This window comes from Sus scrofa, chromosome 2 (assembly GCF_054392235.1).
Source record: "Sus scrofa isolate SSC_HxYL_T2T_F1_AM1 chromosome 2, Sscrofa_HxYL_maternal_Yorkshire_Landrace_v2.0, whole genome shotgun sequence".
Classification (NCBI taxonomy): Eukaryota; Metazoa; Chordata; class Mammalia; order Artiodactyla; family Suidae; genus Sus; species Sus scrofa.
This window is the reverse complement of record NC_139384.1, coordinates 78,180,419-78,185,513: the sequence shown is the minus strand read 5'-3', so window position 1 is coordinate 78,185,513 and position 5,095 is coordinate 78,180,419. Positions and strand designations below refer to the sequence as shown.

General features: G+C 40.0%; 1 pseudogene; it reads left to right on the top strand.

Moving 5' to 3' along the window:
• The first annotated feature begins 748 nt into the window (after nt 1-748).
• LOC106508085 (olfactory receptor 7E178-like) lies at nt 749-1,677 on the top strand (annotated as a pseudogene).
• The last annotated feature ends 3,418 nt before the right edge of the window (nt 1,678-5,095 follow it).

Here is a 5,095-nt window from a genome sequence, read left to right as displayed (position 1 = left end):
CTCTCCTCTTTTCTCCCGTTCTGCCCAATAATGTCACGAACATCTTGCCGTTATTGGAGTTTAGGTTCCTCTGCCAGTGATTGGTTGCTGTTCTGTGTGAGTCATTTATCCTGTATATGTGCTTTTTTTTGTTGTGTTTGTGGGATAGGGTGAGTGTGTCCCCCTACTCCTCCGCCATCTTGTCCTCTCTCAGAAAGGATACTTCTTATTCCTCTGGTTTTCTTGAAAGGATTGGAACTGGTATTTCAGTGTTCTTATGGTGTTGTTTTAGGTTTTAAAGTTTTATTGAAGTATAGTTGATCTACGAAGTTGTAATAATTTCTGACATACAACAAAGTGATTCAGCTATACATGTACACACATCTGTTCTCTTTCAAATTCTTTTCCCACATTGGTAATCACAGAATATTTGGTTGAATTCTCTGTCCCTGTTGGCCATTCATTACTTATGGAGGGTTTTTTTGGGTCTCTAAATATCCTTACTCCTCCTCTAAGTTCTTTAGCTTATTTTTTTTCAATATGATACATATACTAACAGATGAATGGAGAAAAAACCTGGGAAAAAAGAATTTCATAGAAGGGTGTGTTTGTTATGACAAAGAAATATTGCTAAAGGGCTGTGGTCCTCAATTGAATATTTTATTTATGAACTGCTTGGCTCTCAAGCAGAGACACACTGATGGGTACATGTATACTTGTTTCCTTTTATATCAACTCTCATTTATTTTTCAGAAAGTGCCTCTGCTCCATGAAACCACAGAATTTCACCGGTGTCTTGGAATTCCTCCTCCTGGGGCTCTCAGAGGATCCAGAACTGCAGCTTCTAACTTTCCTCCTGTTCCTGTCCATGTACCTGGTCACCGTGCTGGGGAATCTACTGATCATCCTGACCATCAGCTCTGACTCCCACCTCCACACCCCCATGTACTTCTTCCTCTCCATTCTGTCCATGGCTGACCTCAGCTTTACCTCTACCACAGTCCCAAAGATGCTTTTGGACATTCAGACTCACAGCAGAGTCATCTCCTATGTGGGATGCCTGATTCAGTTGACTCTCTTTAAACTTTTCAGGTGTTTGGACAGTGCGCTTCTGTGTGTGATGGCTTATGATCGGTTTGTAGCTATCTGTTACCCCTGCACTACCAGGTCATCATGAACCCCCGCCTCTGTAGCCTGCTGGTCCTGGGGTCTCTTCTGTTCAGCCTTTTGGACTCCCAGCTGCACTGTGCGATGATGTCACATCTTACCTTTTGTACCAAAGTGGAAATTCCTCATTTCTTCTGTGACCCTCCTCAACTCCTCAAGCTTGCCTGTGATGATACCTCCACCCATAAAGTAATGATGTACTCCATTGGTGCCATCTTTGGTGGAATTCCCCTTTCAGGGATCTTTTTCACTTATTCACAAATACTTTCCTCCATTCTGAGAGGCCCCTCATCAGGTGGGAGGTACAAAGCCTTCTCCACCTGTGGCTCTCACCTGGCTGTTGTTTGCTTATTTTATGGAACAGGCCTTGGGGTGTACCTCAGCTCAGCTGTCTCACATTCTCCCAGAAATGATGCAGCGGCCTCAGTGGTGTACACAGTGGTCACCCCCATGCTGAACCCCTTCATCTACAGCCTGAGGAACAGGGAAATCAAGAGGGCCTTACAGAAGCTCTTAAATAGAACAACCTAATTTCAATACTTGCCAAGTTTTTTTTTTTAATTTATTTTTTTTTTAAATTTTATTTTCCCACTGTACAGCAAGGGGGTCAGGTTATACTTACATGTATACATTACAATTACAGTTTTTCCCCCACCATTTCTTCTGTTGCAACATGAGTATCTAGACATAGTTCTCAATGGTATTCAGCGGGATCTCCTTGTAAATCTATTCTAGGTTGTGTCTGATAAGCCCAAGCTCCCGATCCCTCCCACTCCCTCCCCCTCCCATCAGGCAGCCACAAGTCTCTTCTCCAAGTCCATGATTTTCTCTTTTGAGGAGATGTTCATTTGTGCTGGATATTAGATTCCAGATATAAGTGATATCATATGGTATTTGTCTTTGTCTTTCTGACTCATTTCACTCAGGATGAGATTCTCTAGTTCCATCCATGTTGCTGCAAATGGCATGATGTCATCCTTTTTTTATGGCTGAGTAGTATTCCATTGTGTATATATACCACTTCTTCCGAATCCAATCCTCTGTCGATGGACATTTGGGTTGTTTCCATGTCCTGGCTATTGTGAATAGTGCTGCAATGAACATGCGGGTGCATGTGTCTCTTTTAAGTAGAGTTTTTTCCGGATAGATGCCCAAGAGTGGGATTGCAGGGTCATATGGAAGTTCTATGTATAGATTTCTAAGGTATCTCCAAACTGTTCTCCATAGTGGCTGTACCAGTTTACATTCTCACCAGCAGTGCAGGAGGGTTCCCTTTTCTCCACAGCCCCTCCAGCACTTGTTATTTGTGGATTTATTAATGAGGGCCATTCTGACTGGTGTGAGGTGATATCTCATGGTAGTTTTGATTTGCATTTCTCTTATAATCAGCGATGTTGAGCATTTTTTCATGTGTTTGCTGGCCATCTGTATATCTTCTTTGGAGAAATGTCTATTCAGGTCTTTTGCCCATTTTTCCATTGATTGATTGGTTTTTTTGCTGTTGAGTTGTATAAGTTGCTTATATATTCTAGAGATTAAGCCCTTGTCAGTTGCATCATTTGAAACCATTTTCTCCCATTCTGTAAGTTGTCTTTTTGTTTTCTTTTGGGTTTCCTTTGCTGTGCAAAAGCTTTTCAGTTTGATGAGGTCCCATGGGTTTATTTTTGCTCTAATTTCTATTGCTTTGGGAGACTGACCTGAGAAAATAGTCATGATGTTGATGTCAGAGAGTGTTTTGCCTATGTTTTCTTCTAGGAGTTTGATGGTGTCCTGTCTTATATTTAAGTCTTTCAGCCATTTGGAGTTTATTTTTGTGCATGGTGTGAGGGTGTGTTCTAGTTTCATTGCTTTGCATGCAGCTGTCCAGGTTTCCCAGCAATGCTTGCTGAATAGACTTTCCTTTTCCCATTTGATGTTCCTGCCTCCCTTGTCAAAGATTAATTGACCATAGGTGTCAGGGTTTATTTCTGGATTCTCTATTCTGTTCCATTGGTCTGTGTGTCTGTTTTGATACCAGTACCACACTGTTTTGATGACTGTGGCTTTGTAGTATTTCGTGAAGTCTGGGAGAGTGATGCCTCCTGCTTGGTTTTTGTTTCTCAGGATTGCTTTGGCGATTCTGGGTCTTTTGTGGTTCCATATAAATGTTTGGATTGTTTGTTCTAGTTCTGTGAAAACTGTCCTGGGTAATTGGATAGGGATTGCATTGACTCTGTAGATTGCTTTGGGTAGTATGGCCATTTTTACAATATTGATTTTCCCAATCCAGGAACATGGAATATCTTTCCATTTCTTTACATCTTCTTTGATTTCTTTGATTAAAGTTTTATAGTCCTCGGCATATAGGTCCTTTACCTCTTTGGTCAGGTGTATTCCGAGGTATTTGATTTTGTGAGGTACAATTTTAAAAGGTATCGTATTTTTGAATTCCTTTTCTAATGTTTCATTGCTGGTATACAGAAATGCAACTGACTTCTGAATGTTAATCTTCTATCCTGCCACTTTGCTGCATTTATTAATCAGTTCTAGGAATTTGGGGGTTGAGTCCTTAGGGTTTTCTAGGTATAGTATCATGTCATCTGCATACAGTGACAGTTTGATCTCTTCTCTTCCTATATGGATGCCTTTGATTTCTTTGGTTTGTCTAATTGCTGTGGGTAGGACTTCCAAAACGATGTTGAAGAACAGTGGTGAGAGTGGGCATCCCTGTCTTGTTCCAGATTGCAGTGAGAAGGCTTTCCGTTTTTCCCCATTGAGGATTATATTTGCTGTGGGTTTATCATAAATGGCTTTGATTCTATTCAGGAATGTTCCCTCTATACCCACTTTGGCGAGGGTCTTGATCATGAATGGATGTTGAACTTTGTCAATTGCTTTTTCTGCATCAATTGAGATGATCATATGATTTTTGAGTTTTTTTTGTTAATGTGGTGTATGATGCTGATTGATTTGCGTATGTTGAACCATCCTTGTGAACCTGGGATGAACCCTACCTGGTCATGGTGTATAATTTTTTTGATATGTTGTTGGATTCGGTTGGCTAAGATTTTGTTGAGAATTTTTGCATCTATATTCATCAAAGATATTGGGCGATAGTTTTCTTTTTTTGGTGGTATCTCTCTCTGGTTTTGGAATGAGGGTGATGGTGGCCTCATAGAATGTCTTTGGGAGTATTCCTTCTTCTTCAACCTTTTGAAAGAGTTTAAGGAGGATGGGCACCAATTCCTCTTTATATGTTTGAGAGAATTCACCTGTGAAGCCATCTGGTCCTGGACTTTTATTTGTAGGGAGTGATTTTATGACTTCTTCAATTTCATTTCTAGTGATGGGTCTGTTCAGTTGGTCTGTTTCTGCTTGATCCAGTTTTGGCAGGCTGTAAGATTCTAGAAAATTGTCCATTTCTTCCAGATTGTCAAACTTGTTGCCATACAGTTGTTCATAGTATTCTCTTATGGTTTTCTGTATTTCTGCTGTATCTGTTGTGATTTCTCCTTTTTCATTTATAATTTTGGTGATTTGGGTTCTTTCTCTCCTCTTTTTAGTGAGTCTGGCCAGGGGTTTATCAATTTTGTTCACCTTTTCAAAGAACCAGCTCTTGGTTTTATTAATTTTCTCTATTGTTTTTTGAGTCTCTATTTTATGGATTTCTTCTTTGATCTTTATAATTTCCTTCCTTCTGCTGACTTTAGGCCTTTTTTGTTCTTCTTTTTCTAATTCATTTAGGTGGAGGGTTAAGTTGTCAATTTGGGGTCTTTCTTCTTTTGTGAGAAAGGCCTGTATTGCTATAAATTTCCCTCTGAGCACTGCTTTTGCAGCATCCCATAGATTTTGAGAGGTTGTGTCTTCATTATCATTTGTTTCAAGGTAGTTTTTAATTTCCTTCTTGATTTCCTCATTGACCCATTGGTTTTTTAGTAGCATGTTGTTGAGTCTCCATGGAGTAGGTTTT